Genomic DNA, 16,727 nt, shown 5'->3' on the forward strand with positions numbered 1-16,727 from the left:
TTATTAACTAATTCATTTACCTTCCTTCAATTAGTAATTCACTTATTTATTCATTCATTCATTTATTTTCTTATTCATTCTTTCTCTTACTCGCTCATTTATTTATTTTTTCATATTAACTGATTTATTCATTTAATTATTCGTTTATTGTTTCATTATCTTTTCATTTATTCATCCAACCTTTTATTTACTGATTCGTTATATCAAAAATATGTTTTAGAATTGAATAGAAAATATTTCAATAGAAAAAGAAAATATTTTTTACTTTGTCCCATGAAAAAAAAGTGAAAAATTTTCACTTCTTTTTGAAGACTCAAATTTAGCCGAAAATAAAAAATACTGTTTCAACGAAAGCTTTATTATAAAAGACAATGTTCCTTCTTTATGTACTGCAATTTTAAAAACAAATTTCCGATCTGTTCATTTTGAAAAAAATCAGTAATCTCAAACATTTCACTTCGCCCCACATTCCCTTACTACGAGAAAAATTACAAAGTACAATACAGGATGCTTGCAAAATCTTACACTGAAGAAAATTTATTTAAAAAAAACTGTTTAAGACTCAAGTTTTTTTCCTCCCCCCCCCCCCCCCAACAGTAAAACATTAGCTAAACCTAAAGGTATGTAGGAGTGAGTGCCGCTAAATTTAAAAACTGAAAATGGCATTTATGAAAGAAAAATCTCCCCGAGGTGCAACAGGGGTTGATACTCCTCAGAACCTTTGGTTGTAACACATATTGACAATTCTAATGTGAGTGTATATCCACAAAATAACTTATGGTCAAAGTATTACCTCCCAGAAGGCAAATTCCGGTAGCGCTAGTGACTAGAGCGAAAGTCTGAATCTCCTCAGAACTATGAAAAGTGCACACGCAGAAATGTAGTAAGTATTAACATTGAGGAAAACAAACAGAGAAAAGAATTTATATATATATATATATATATATATATATATATATATATATATATATATATATATATATATATATATATATATATATATATATATATATATATATATATATATGCAAGCCAAATATCAAATATTAAACAATGTATACAAAGAATAATGATGAGAAAAAGGAAAATTGCAAGCAGCTAGTTAATAGGAAAGAACAAAGTATGGATCCAGAGCTCATCAGCCGTGGAGGATTCAATAACTATGGTCAAAAGACTAAAACATTTAAGTATGAAGTAAGAGATTGTCCAAGCTCCAGTATATACAATATAGAGTAAAATTGGGCAAAAGCAACACATGTTAAACTATAAATAATAAACAAGAGCTTAAACCTAAAATTAAAAGAAGGGGGTTTCGTCTTGACTAATTAGGAAAACAAGTTCTGATAATCATCCAACGAATTATAACCTATTTTCAATGTTAATTCCTTCATCAAATACGGACAAAGCTACTAGTTCGTCCCCTAAATACCATAAGTGATTTATGAATTATATATATATATATAGAGAGAGAGAGAGAGAGAGATCCGTAACACCCCTCCTAGTTGACACCTCTCTCATGCGGGTAATTATTAACTTCCCGATTCCAATTCAAATAAAATTATTAAACCCCTGTCCTGCGGACACTCCTCTATTGTGAACAAAAAATATTGTCCTGTTAGTTTTAGTGTATATCCAAATCCAAAGTATGTTTTTTTTTTCTTTTCTTTTGATGAATTTGAGCAGTGCAAGACTTGATAAAGACCCTGTGTATCAAGTCATACAAATATTTAAAAAAAAACTTTTTAAACGCACTCCAAAACACATGAATCAAGTCAAACATATTGCAAAAAGCTTTTCAAAATACTGCATGTCAGAAACAACCCATTTAAATTTTAATTACGGCCGACGAACTTGACTTACAAATGTATAATTACAGTTGAACAAAACGACTCATTTAGTATGTATCTCAAACGTATTTTTAATAACAATAATTGAGAGGTTAACGTACTGTCTCCTACATGCTTCATTGGATCATGTTCCATTGTTCCATGCTTCCTCTAGTAGCGTGATAGAAACGAATTACGTGAAAGTTGCTAGCATTTTGTGCATCTGTCCATTCGTTTTTTTTTTTTTTTGCTAATCTCTGATCGATAATGCTCTTTTTTAAAGTGAACATGCTTTTGAACAGTTAATATTGGAATAGGTATTGTTGTGTTCGTGTATTTACGAGCTTGGTGGTACTTAATGCATGAAGATATGAAACTGTTGTTGACTGATAACTTTTTGCTATTGAATTTCAAACAGCTACAGTCTAGAGAAAAGTATCCTTTCATTGTTGTTCCAATAATTCAATTCATTCTTATTTTTGAAAAAAAAAATTCATATTTGTTTTAACGAAATAAAATCAATCATTACATATTGAACCATTGAAGAACTCGTGTTTTTTATTCCCTTACGCAGAGGTCTTCAACCTAGGCTCCGTGGAACCGTAGGTTCCCTGAAATTAATTTTGACAGGGATTCCACAAGTGCTATGTGCTGAGTTAAAGTGACAAAATTTCAGTAAAATTTTATTTATTTATTATTTTCGTTTATTTACTAATTTATTTTGTTTATTTACTTATTTATTTTATTTATTTATTTATTTTGTTTATTTATTTATTATTTTAATTTATTTATCGTTTTTGTTATTTCTTTTAATGTGTAAAGGATCAAATTCTTAAAGTCAGATTGCATATAATATTGAATTTCAATGAATATTTTAATGACAAACTAAAATTTTAAACTGGGTAAAAATAATTATTATCCTGCTTCAAATACAGAAATTGAGATGCATTATATCAAGTATTAGCCTGCGTTCCTTGACTCAGGTGAAGAAAAGCGATCTGAGTAACAATTGTGATAAATTCAAGATGCGGTAATAATTTTGTAAGTTTGAGTGGGAAAAGGTGATGTGAAATTCAACTTTTCCTTATCTTTCACAAAAAGGTTCCGTCAGGAAAGCGATAAGCTTAAAGGGATCTCGAAAGTGTAAAAGATTGAATACCTCTGGCCTAACGTACGAAAGGACATGAACTTTCTTTGAACTCTGTCTGAATATTTTCATTTTTCTTATTTTGCTCAAACATTAATCCAGTAATTCATTTTTCCCCCAGGACAGAACAAATTTAAAGACGTATATACATGTATAATTGGAAAAAATTTAACGCTATATACAATCCAAAGAGATTTTTATACGTTATTTGGTTTTTAAAAAATGTACCATTTAAGGGTTAACTATGAGCTAGTTGGCAAACCATGAGATGGTGACAACAAAAGATCAGCAACTTGTGTAACATGCCTTCCATTTTTCCAATTTAATCGTAATGGATTATCAGCAACTTGTAGCGTTGCGTCCATTCTCCCAGTATAACAGTCACCACTCGTCCATAAACAAACGAGCTGATGTATGCATCACATGACTTCCTTTTACACCAATTTAATGTTAATTCCCTATTATTGCAATTTTAATGTGAGTCTCTCTCTAACTCTCTAAATATCACCAACAATGGCCACATTGAAACCAGAAAAAAAATCGCCAAATTAGTCGCCAAGTTGGTGAAAAGGTGACGAAAAGACTGGTGATATATCGCCAAGTGTCCACCAAATTATAAAACCACTTGAGTTTGCATCGAAATTAACAATGAATTCCCCCCCAAAAAGGGGTAAAAGACCTCTTTAGAAACACCTGAATGCAATCAAAAGGAGAGGCGCACAACTAGACCACACTAGGAGTCTACGAACCAAATTTCAACTTTCTAGGACATACCGTTCTTGAATTATGCGACATACATACGCAAATACATACGTATATAACAGACGTCACGAGAAAACTCGTTGTAATTAACTCGAGAAACTTCGAAATGGATATTTCGGGCGTCTATACGTTCTTAGGTACATATATACGTGTGGTCGGGTCAAAAAAAAAAAAAAAAACCTCAACATTCATTTGGGGGTGAACAAAATGGAAATTAAGGCCGATTTTTGAGTGAAATTTTTTTCGCGAACACAATACTTCCTTTTTTGTAAAAGGAAGTAAAAACATATTCCACGTTACTATTTCTTTAAAAGAAAATATAATAATCGCTAAACACAAGACAATTATTAATACCCCTTCAATATCTATCTCGCTGCTGATTGATAATTTTTCAATCCTATGGTGAGATAATACTCAATAACAGGCTAAAGGTAATCAGGAATAGAATACAATTAATTAAAAAGCAATATCACTATCACAATAGAAAACTTTTGGTAAATTACCGTAAACAAGTTATTAAAAACAGGAAACACTATATTAAAGGTCATAGTGGTACTAAAGAGACGGAAAACTCCAGCCGAAAGACTACATGTAAAAGAAATTTACGCACTTTCATAATGGCTCGAGCCACGAAGTGGGACGCTAATCAAGCATTTATTATATGTTTTACCACTGGGATTGAAAAATAAGGAAAACGGGTTGTATAATATGCTAGTTGGCTACCATGCGTAACTAGAATTTGTCTATTAAAGTTCATCCTTTGTCAATTACCCATATGATTATTTTTAGCGAATTGTTGAGTGTTGAGTTACCTTTGCAACCATTATCCAGAGGAAATCACGAAACACATACATTCCGTTTGGGGAAAATGTCGCCGCCAAAATAGCGCTCAAAAAATCTTGAAATAGCATTGATTGCTCATTTGATTTGATTGTATTCACAGAATGACAAAAGTGTCAATGGTTAAGTTCAATTATTTATTCAATAATTTACAGCATTAAAAACAGCAATGATGAAAAAAAACTTACAAAAAAGTAAGACGATTCCAAAAAAAAATAATTAATGGAAAATTAAAATTATATTGCTACCTTGAATGTGAACATTTGTCAAAAACTAAACTTTTTGCCTCTGAGCAGAAACAGAAAAAAATAAATAATAAAATGAATGCTACTAAAGGACTAGTTAATTTTAACGAATGTATTAATTGTTGCACAATACGGACTGCAGAGAATACAACTATGTTAGATTATTGTTTTATTTTATGAATTTTATGAAAATCAATTACTCTACTTCTAATATTAATATTACTTTTTGGCTCAGTAGCGGAAGTAACTCATAAGTTAGGGTAAAAGCACAAAATGTAGTACAGTGAAACCTGTGTAAGTTGACCACTTGCGGTGCACTACTTTAGTGGTCAACTTATAGAGATTGAATTATGTGATAAGATCTAATTCTGTGCCTGAAAATAGCAGTCAACTTAGACAGGTGATCAACTTACAAGGGTGGTCAACTTCACAGGTTTTACTGTAGTACCTTTTGGTTTTTCTCACTTAGAACAAACATGGTTAGCATAATAATACTAAACTTCAATGAAATTCAAGATCTCATTTCAGTACAGTGACACAATGCATTTTCTCTCCGATCAAACAGTGTCGACATTCTACGTAGAGTTGGAATGCATTTATAAAATAAACATAGTTGTGCCACAGAGAGATGGCGGAATGAAGTGTTGATAGAACAGAATACTTCATTTTGGAATGGGTAGGACTTGCAAGAATGCGTAAGTAAAAAATTTTTTACTGCTCATGCGTTCTCGCTGATCCTGCCCACTACGAAGTGAACAGTTCTGTTTCCGCTTCCAGTTCATTTGCAATTTCTCTGCGGTACAACTGTAACTCATATTAAGAGGTATCGTCATATTGGGTTACTTTACGATCAAGTGCTTAGTCAGTGGAATTTCGAGATGCAAAAAAAATGTCGGAACCTATGCCGCAAGATACGGCATGTTAAAGCCCCTTTGCGATTCAAAGCAAGCCCCTTCTCCTTCAAAATTATGAAATTTTGTATTACATATCAATGAAATTCTAGTTTACACCCAAGACATATTAAAAAGCAATCTAGACTGATTCAAAGAAGCCGTAGAGTAACGGAAATCGTAGTTGCGTTCTTTTATATTTTTATGACGTGGGTAAAGTTACAGGTAATCCTCTGAGTAAGCAGCAAACAACGGATAAGGCTTCAGGAGCTTTGTGCTCAATCCTTTATAGGAAATCATGTTATACGGAGGATTCATTTAACTCCAAAGAAGAAAAAATGTTTCTACACTGTTTTTAAATGAAATTCGTGTTCCAGTAAAAACGTATTCCATCACAAAAATTACATTTTAGAATTTAAAATGAGAGTAAAGTTAGTGCTTTTCGAAAAAAGAAGCATGTTAAAAAAAATAGGTTCAAAAGAATTTTTAAAAAACATCCGTATAATGTTTAAGTGTGGTGCAATTTCAGTCACATAGCAGTTCTAAAAGGGAAAATTCGCAAAACAACTTAAAACAGAACGTAACAAAATGAGTGAATTGACTAAGTTGACTGACATATCACACCCGGGCAACAGAACTGAGAACTCAAAAACTTTAAGAGACGTTCTATTGGTGTAGAATCTGAATTAAATGCTCTTCCCTGCCACAAAACACGCACAAAGTTAGCTTTCACAACTGTTACATGGTGATCAGGGATGCTCCGATGGAGGCAAGAGACTGCGACATCCCAAAAAATTTCATTGTTCGGTTTTAAAAAAAAATGTATAGCGATTCAGCAAATTTCAGAGACTGCGTTGTTGCCAACTCTTTAAAAAACTTTTATAACGATGCTTAATGTCCCTTCTGATTAGATGCAGTATGTATACATATTCTCATATTCAATCATTCGGTAAAATTCGGAGTTTCATTTGGCAGGCCCCACCCCCCACACACAAAAAAAATAATAATAATTTCGGAGTGTACCTAGTGGTTACAGTGACACATCATTTAAAAAAATCCCATCCTCAGAATGTCCTACGCATTGACAAATGAAAAGCAGAACTTTTCTTTTTTGCATTTTTGCATTTTTGAAAAAAAGTTTTAAAACAGATGCATACAATTTTCTATCAACCGCTCGAGTTCAGTCTTGTCACAATAAAGCTTTTTCATGTATGTCAAACATTACCAAAACATATCAAATGCATATGCCGTGCATTATGCCGCAAAACATATCATGCCGTGCGCAAGTTTTATTGCTGAAACACGCGGGTTACTTTATCATCGGCTATTATTTATATGAGGATGAGTTTGAATTTCGCCTATTTAAACATTAACATAATATTGAAAAGAAGTGAATAAGTTCAGGTCAGATGCAAATTAAGCCCTGGGTAAAATACAAAATGTATTAAAATAATATTTAAATAAATTCAAAACTTACGACATTAACCAGAAAAGTATTTTTGTATTCTAGCTTCTTCAAAACATTTCATTTCATCATGAGCTTTGAATTGCTGCTGAAGTTTATTCATCTGAAAACGAAAACAACCAGTTAATTGTGAATGTCTAAATTATCATTTGTACATACATTACAGCATAAACAATTTCTGTATGGTAAATAATATAACATTCTTAAGTTTTGTTTTAGAAAAATTTTCTGCGAGGTGTATAAATAAAGAAATTTTAAAAATTTATTTTACTTCTGTCCTTAAAGTAAGCTATGAATTATAAGAAAAGCTTAATTGGTACAGCTTGGTTCATCAATTTTTACTGAATTTTGTAGTTAAAAAGAGGACCTTTACTTTTCACGTGAAGCAGATGCAATCTATAATCCGAATTTGGCTGACACACTGCTGTGTGACCAAATTTCATTTGAATGAAATAGTTTCCTGTAATTTAGAACTGAAATTTAAATTCGTTTATTTTTCTTAAGAAAACACATGTTCACGTGCAAAAAGTAGCGTCACTGCGAGAGGCTTGGGGAAGGGGGGGATCTACTTTGGGGACACCCTTCTGGGAGGTGGCACCCTAAATATATTTAAAAGTTTATAAAATTCAAAAACACTCAAACTCGAAAAATTTTCGTTAATATACTGATATTATAAGTAATCAATTTAACTTCCAAGAAAATGAAGCACAATATTGTAGGGAGAGAGCGGTTACACATGCGTCTGGGTCTTGAAGGTAATTTTAACTTCATGTCCAAATATTTAAAAGTTTTTTTTTTTTTTCAGAAGGGGGGAGGGGAGGCACCGTGAATTACTCTTTCGGGTGAAACTCGTGCTAGAAACGTTTCTGACATAGATTAAGTGAATGACCAATAAGAAATTTTCTGTGAATGAACTAAAATATAACTTCATTTCTTTTGTCAACGAAATACTAGTGCAATATTCATGCAAAATTGCTGTCTTAAATGCACGCGTATGTCTTAAAGACAGTGCCCGAAAGATTGGGAGAATAACTTGTAGTAAATTCTATGAATATTTTTTTCGTACACTTAAGAAAGTACTTAGTAATCAATCGAATTAAAGGTAAGTAGAGTAATAATTTTCTTCGGGAAATCAGGAAAAGTTCACTCTGCTGTTTGACCAAAAAACAAAGGAAACGAAAGAAATCTCAAGCACAAATATCGCATTAGGGAATTGCATGCCATTATTGTTTCTTAGGAGAATCCAGATAATGCGTTCTTTCCAAAAACTACTTGCATTTTCACGTTGTTACTTTTCCTAATGCAAAACAAATACTAATGCAGTTATATATTATTGTTATTGCATAAATATCTTTATTTAGCTCGTTTCTGCATTCTTTGTTTTCGTTCGAGTACAAATGTATTAATACGAACAAATATGATTCTGAAGAAGAACGCGTAGACTATTCCAAAACAATTTATCAGCAATTCAAGACCTCCCTGTAAGAATGGGAAAATTCTAAATGAATGAGACTCTCTAAAAAAAATCACAAAAAATGCTTTTGAAATTCATAAAGATGTCTTCTTTAAAAAAAAAAGTTAAAATTTGCCAATATGAAACCAATTTGAATGTTATTTTAATAAAATATTCCACCTGTGTTAATTGTTACGTATTGTAGCTGTCCTATTCTTGAACTAAATACATATGACACTAATGCGTTTTAATTTCTTAATAATAATAGTTACAGATGCACCGAATATTCGGTTGATATTAGGTATATTGCCTATTCGACAGCCAAACTGAATAGTAAACAATTTTAAATATTGGATAATTGCTAAAAAAAACATACATTTTCTGGGACTGTAAATAAAAGTTATAGTACAGCATCATCGTATAACTATTGTTAACACACTCGAATCAAAAAAATTATAGTGCAAGAGAAAGCACTCAGATGTTAAAATTTTGGTTGCTTTTCATTTTTCTTAAATCTTATGACATATAACATCAACCTTGCTATAACATACTCATTTAAATACAGTACCAGAAAAAAAACATTACAATATTGTTTTTCGTAAAAAAGTAAATTATCTACTAAGTGTTTCAAAACTTTACAGACGAAAGAAAATTATCATCATTTCACAAATTATAGAAAAGGTGATAAATAACAATATTACACAAAGGAAACACTTGATATTAAATTTCGCAGTATTTAAATTTCTGAAGTTTTACATCAAATAAAATATCAAATATTCTTTAAAAACACTTTTAACAAATCATCGTAACTGAAGTTTAACAACTGTGGATTCAGAACTGAAACATTATAAGTTCTACAATAATCTTTATTACATGCCATGTTACCATGGCTATCAGTTATCAAACCATGTACAGTGAAACCTGTGTAAGTTGACCACTTGCGGTGCACTACTTTAGTGGTCAACTCAAACAGGTGGTCAACTTACAAGGGTGGTCAACTTCACAGGTTTTATTGTATTAGGAAAGAAACTAAATTTCAATTTATGCAGAATTTCAGATAAATATAAACCAAATTAGTCCTGTACTATATTAATTTTCTTTTGATTGTCGAATGATTTATCTTATGTTGTATTTATTTAAAGCAATAATTATACTTTAAATGAATGTAAATTTTGGATTTTAAATGAAAGAACATTTACTTTTCACAAAAGATACAAAATAGATAAACTATTTTAAACTGGTCTAAAGTAAAAATGCAAATATTACAGTTAAAAAACTTGAACCGAAAATTTGGCAGTCTGAAAAATATGGTATTCAGTACATCTCTGATAATAAACTAATAATATATGGTTCTAATAAGAAAACAAGGCGAGTCTTGTAATAAAAAAAAAAAACACTTTAGCTAACTTCTTAAAACAAAAATACACATGAGGCTAAAATTATTTTAATCCTCTTAACATAACCTTTATAAGATTCCCGAAAAGGAAGAATATGTTCAAAAGAAAAATCGATCAAACTTCAGCAACTATTTTTAAGCAAAAGCTTAGAAAAACGAGTAACCTTTCTTCTGCATAAAGTTGAGGGGATATATTTTTAACTTGAATAAATAACTTCGAGAAACTGTGATTTTACAACACTTGTGTTGTGGGGTGGGGCAAAGTTTCTAAAATTCATGAATGAAGATCAATCCGTTATCCTCACTCTTCACTTCAAATCCCAAAACAATCTCCTCCCACGGGTGTGGCTCGGAAGTATTTTTAGCCAGCATAACATGTTCTCGAACATAGTTGATGCATCCGAAAGCATAGCATGGGCCGAAACTTCACAATTAAGAACCTATCTAACTACGAATTTCAAATCGTCAACGCCCAGTTGTATCTAGGGTGTTCTTGGCAAGGTGCCTGCAAAACTAGCATTAAAGGGAACTAAGTATACAAAGAGCTAGGATCGCATTATAAGTGACATCACGCAGGACGAAAAAATTTAAATTAAAACTGTACTCTAAGACAGCATTATTGGATAGACCAACCAATAAGTGATAAAATATAAATAAAAAATACTAAAAAAAAGTACACATTTGCAAACTATTTTTTCAATTAAAACTTATTTAATGCAAATTATTTAGTTAACAAAGCACAGCTATCCAAATCTGCTTTTTCTTACGTTGTCATTTGTATTTTTAGCATAGAGGTATTTACTAATTTCTTATGTTAAATTCTCCTTATAAAATTTTATTACAATGTGAAGTTTGATTTTATGGAAACCTTTGATGACGCATATCTTGTTGGCATTGGCAGTGCCGGATCTAGGGCAGAACAAGCCCATGCCAAGGTAGCCAACTTTTTTGAGAGGCGGGCAAATTCATCGTTTTGGTGTTTTTTCGTTAATACTCGATACAAAAGCTTGAAGTGTGGCAGTTTCAGGTTTTTGCCCCGGCTCAGAAAAATCGATCCTGCACTGCTTTTGGATAATTGAAGGGAGGATGGGGATAATAACAAGAAACTAAGCAAATGCATTAATCAGAAGGTTTGCCACTTTTGAGGATTTTCTACGCAATAAAAGAAAATAAACTGCTATTCGCCGTCTGCTTGGCGCTGTCCACGTTATTGTCCACGCCAAACACGTGGTTGATAAAGCCAAATGAAGTAATCTACATCTAGTTCATTTTGTTCCGTGAACGCAACAAACTGCTTCCAGTTTCGACTGACAAAACTGCTTTTCAATGTTTTCCAACAAAAGTAGCAGAATAAATCAATGAAATATGCCTGAAGCCAAAAAAAAAAAAAAAAAAAAACCTTATTCATCATAAAATGACACTATAATTGGTTGAACACTGAACGTTATCATGAATGTGTAGCAAAGTTACGATCAAAATTTCAACATTTTGTTCAAAATTTTACTCATCAATTTCGCGTGACAGCCAAATTGTTCGTGGAAAAAAATGGCATTCACAATCGTTATTGATGAAGTAAAACTGTCGAATTGGAGACGCACTAAATCTACATTCAAAACAAAATGTCGGTGATCAAATTAGACAATAACGTTCATTCCCACAGGGCGCATTTCAAGCCGAGGGTGACACTGCTAAATAAATGGTTCCATCGTTACGCTTCTGTGACTTAGAACAAAGGCAAAGAGATAAAAAACAAATATTACACAAGACATAAGATCAAGCTTAAAACGGATAGCGCAATTATTTGAAGCAAATGTCCATCGGTGAACAACAAACCAAGTTCCGATGTTATTAAAAAGGGAAGAAGCGAGAAATATAATTGCATGGAATAATTATTCTAAGAATGTTTATGTAATTAAAGAAAGTCGTTCGATGTTATTATTATTACAAACAACATATAAAAGATGTCTTACAACATATTTATTTATAACTCCGGTGGTAAAAAGTTGATTTAAAAAATATTGCAATGGACGATGGTTATTAACGAATTAATAGAAGTTATTTAAAATCCTGGCTCCTAAGCCTTTAACTAAGGTTCGCCGAAAGCTTATCATTTAGTGAAACATATTCAAACTACTATTAACGTAATTGACAATTTCAAAAGTCTTGCTAAAAGCATATGAAAATGTCAATATTTTTGATCATAAAAAAATGAAAATAATCTCTCGTAGGAGTTCCCACGATCTCTTATGCAAGTTAAGCCTTGGTTGAACACCATGAAATTCATACGCCTTGCCATACGTTTGCATTTCTGATTCAGAAGATGCAAGCAGCAAATGCAATCATTATCAAGTAATTTTTTTTTCTTTTCTTTTTTCTTTTTTTTTTTTTTTTTTGTTCTACGTAATTTGTGTTATGTATCAATCTATGCCATGTATCAATCGTTTGAGAACTGTGTTCTTATTCATATGTACCTAGTGGAAGCTCCAAATTCTTTTTTTTTTATTTTTTTTTTAATGTAAATAACTATTTCAGAGACTCGTTCCAGGCGAGTTAATCAAAGCAAATTGAGATGCACAGAGATCGCTGGGATGCAAGCATGCAAATATAAATCAAATCCTTTTGATTTATTTTTCCAACTACTATAGGGGTTAATAAACTTGTTCGACAGTCAACCCCACAGTATTTAGACCAGAAATGGTAAGTAGTTATACTGTTATAAACAGTAAGCATAATTAAAGACATAACTTATCAAAGAAAGAAATATTTGAAGTTTTAAAACACACATACAAGCTTATTTGTTGCTATCAATATAGAACAAATAGAGGTATCGCTTTAAAAGTTGAGTTATTTGTTAAAAACATCCATTTTCAGTTCCTAATCTTAGAGGCAAAAAACGTTTCCATTACGCTTCAATAATAACTTATCTCAACTCAGAACTGAAAGCAAAAACAGAAAAGGCGCAGAAAAAATTACATAAGTGGCACTGTTCAATAACGAAACAAAACCCATAATCCTCCATGTTCAAACACAGAAAAGTGGAATCGTGATTCAAAAAAGAACTTCGACAGTATAATCGTAGGTTACCAAAAATAGTAACACAAACATTTTCTTTGCAAACGAGGTGGGTGGCTGCGAAGACAATAGTCTTTATAGCTTTGGGTGTCTCAAAGTAGGCCAAATACGACCGGCGAATTGCTGATGTTTAGGCGTAAAAAGAAAGTTTAACAATCATAGTGATGGCGATAGATGACCGTTTAAGACTTCTCGTAAAGCTTTTACGTTTTGGGCTTTTGCGAAGGAAGGGTGTAATGACCTTTTCACGGCGTTAATTGTGAGTTTTTAAGGTCTAAAAATGTGTTGAGTGTAGTCAAACTGAAATTATGAGCTTTTCAGTGAAATGAGAGAAAAAATTGCTTTGATGATTTTACTTATTTTAATTATTTAAAGAACCAAAGAAGATGGATATAGATAACCATTAAAGCTTTTACGTTTTGGGCCTATACGAAGTGTGGGTGTAATGAACTTTTGACAGCGTTACTAATGAGTTTTTAAAGAAAAAGTGGATGATCTAAAAACGTATTGAGTGTAGTCAAACTGAAATTATGAGCTTTTATTTAGTGAAATATGGAGCGAAAAAAAGAGCTTTAATGACTCAACTTACTTTAATCATTTAAAGAAAGTTTAACAATTATTGTGACGGCGATAGATGACCGTTAAAGACTTCTCGTAAAGCTTTTACGTTTTGGGCTTTTGCGAAGTATGAGAACACTAAATCCGTGAGAAACGCACCCTATTCATCCTTAATGACTGTCTAAAGTTTCGTGTTTTAGACCTAAATTTGAAATTATTTTCCCAAGATCTCCGAACCACCCCTCAACTTAACTTAATATCATCAAAAAAAAAAAAGTCTAAAATTTCTATTTTGGAGTTTAATTTCGAAAACATTTCCGGGAGAGCGCATCCGAACTGCGTGATAACATCATTGTGAAGATTATCTACAATTGCATTTCTGGAATTTAAATTTCGGAAAAGATGGAGGGAGGGTCCGCGAACGTTTCCGCCCACTAACATTGCCAAAGATCCTCTTAAACTACGGTTTAAAAGCTAACTTCGGAAATTTTCCGGGAGAACATCCCCCATCCTAGTATCGTTGAACTTCTTAAACTTTTTTTTTAAGTTCTTCGATCAATTACAAAAACTTTCTGAGGGAGAACACCCGAATTTCTCCTCCCCACATCATCAAAGATTGTCTGAAATTATATTGTTAGAGCTACATTTCGAGCTATTTTCTAGGGGAGAGCCCCCAAATCCCCCAATTCTCTACACAAACGGAGATAACAACTAGGTTTTGAAAACTGGACGGGGGAAGGGTCCCTGAACCTTTCCCCCCTAACATTATCAAAGATAGTGTAAAATGGATTTTTAAGACCACAATTTCGAAAATTTCTCGAAGGAGAAACCCCCGAACCCCCTATTTTTGAGTGCATCTTACACCAACAACTAGGTTCATATTTTTAATATTTAGATCAAGTTTTGACTCCCTAACTCCATTTTAAACCAGAAGCTATATTATTTTTCGATATTTAAGCTGCTTTTTGAAAAAATTCAGATACAACCGATTACATATATTACTCGTCTAATTTTTTGACTTCGCTTTAACCATGCACCCCTTTTCCGGTAGTTATCTAACCCCCCCCCCCCAGGCACCCTGGTATAGTGGTACCCCATTACTGAAGCTCTGCGCACACATCTGGAAAGAACATTATATGTCACAATAAAACTGACCTTGATTATTATTTATTTTTGGCAATAAATTTGTGCTTTTGAAAAAAGTGGATAATTTTTACTGTTCTTTTTATCACGGTGCAAAGTGAAAAATAACATATTTTTCAAACAAAATATTTTCTATCCAATCATAAAAAACTTCTTTGAAAGAGTATATAAAAGGTTTAATAAAAAAATTTCAATATATTGAAACAATAAACGAAAAACTAGATAAATTAATTTAATTAAACTATGAAGAAAAAGAAATGAGTGAATAAAATAGTGAATGAAGAAGAAAATGAGTGAATGAATGAGTAAATAAGTGAATTACTAAATGAAGGAATGTAAATGAATTATGAATGCGTAATTGATTTAGTAAATGATTGAACGAGTAAAGGAAAAAAACCTTTTTCACTTTGCCCCGCAAGTACTTGAATATTGGTGCAAAATATTTAAAATTCAAGTAAGCTTACATCGAATACTAAAAGGTCCCAATTAATATTTAAAATTTTAATTCCAAGAACTTTACTATTTTAGAAAAACAAAAATAATTTTTGACTTACAACTAAATATTACAATATGAGTATCAATTTTTAAAAAATTGCCTGTATTATCGTTTACTTTAATATTAGGAGTAAATTGTTTCCCGACTGGAATATACTACAAGTGCTACTTCATACTTAAAATATTACCAGATAAGTGGGGCTAAAAGCAGAGTAAATATTCTCCCATTTCACTTTGCCCCGCTATTTCACTTTGCCCTATATTCGCCTACATTAAAAGTAACTCAATTTAAATATTATTGGGGCAGAATGTAGTAAAAAGTACGTACAATTTTTCTTTCAAACGCGATTTTCCCAAAACGTCAGTTTTAAAAACTCGTGTTCCTTTTTCTTGAAAACTACTTAGTATATTACTTTAAATAAAATGTGCTAAAAATTTAAATGTTCATAATTATGCTAAAGAGAAAATTTTGCTTTAGGACTCGTTTTTTCCTAAACAGCTGTTTTTGTGGTCGCAAAACTGCCTTTTTTTTATTTAAAGAAGTTAATAAATCATAAAATAAACAGAATTGCCTTTAAATTTCACCTCCGTAGACACTTTGATATCTCTAGAAAACAATGAAAACTGCACGTTTCTAGCAATAACCTGTTGAGAAAAAAGTACATAAAGTTTAGCAATTCAACATTACGCATAAACAGAGAACCGACTCCTCTTAAAGTTAATCAAATTTAACCGTATTTAATGTATAAGTTCAACATTTTAGCACTGCAAAACCGCCATAAGGTCGAAAATTAAAAATTGGTACTTACACAGCACTGAACTTGATGAACGATATAGATTTTTTTCAACTAAAGAAAATATTTTAGGGCACAAATTAAAATCAGTGTTTCATTTTTGGTTCATACTTTTTGTGTATACGTGTGAACAATGCAAGTCTTTGTGTGCTCACTACTTCAAGCTGGCTTCATATCAAGGCAACGGTAGCAAAATCTGTACTTGCTCAGTACATTCAGTTTCATCTGTGACCATCAATTCATGTTGCTGTTCGTAACCTAAAGCCAACGTTAAAAACGTGCGACAATTAAAAATGTAGTCTGCAGTATTTAAAATTTCCATCGCAACTAATCTATTAAATTGAACGAGTGGCTTAAAAACAAAGAATAAAAGTGTTGAACTAATAAAGGTTTTATACTCAAAAGTAAAAAAGGTACAAAGCATATTTTATTTTTGATTAGCTTTCTGTAAATTTTAATAAATGTATCAAAAGTTAAATGCAAAAGTTATAAACGAATTTGTTACGCTAGATGAAAGAGAAATATCTATAAAATATTATAGCACACGTATTACGCTATTATGCATGTTTTACATTTAAGAAGCTATGCTCCATATTTAGTCACATTTTTAAACAAATATTAGTAATTTATTTTGGACATCG

At 31.8% G+C, this 16,727-nt stretch overlaps 1 protein-coding gene across 2 annotated transcripts in view; it reads right to left on the reverse strand.

Annotated features, from left to right (window-relative positions):
• Positions 1 to 16,727, reverse strand: part of LOC129217023 (uncharacterized) — a 150,637-nt gene that overhangs the window by 84,816 nt on the left and 49,094 nt on the right. Inside the window, exon 2 of one of the 2 annotated variants that reach the window (XM_054851256.1) lies at positions 7,197 to 7,278. The gene's annotated coding sequence lies outside the window, so the exon portion shown is untranslated. Of the gene's footprint in view, positions 1 to 7,187; positions 7,279 to 16,727 lie in introns of both variants that reach the window. The other variant, XM_054851255.1, reaches the window with a different exon arrangement.

Source organism: Uloborus diversus, chromosome 2, assembly GCF_026930045.1.
Source record: "Uloborus diversus isolate 005 chromosome 2, Udiv.v.3.1, whole genome shotgun sequence".
Taxonomy (NCBI): domain Eukaryota; kingdom Metazoa; phylum Arthropoda; class Arachnida; order Araneae; family Uloboridae; genus Uloborus; species Uloborus diversus.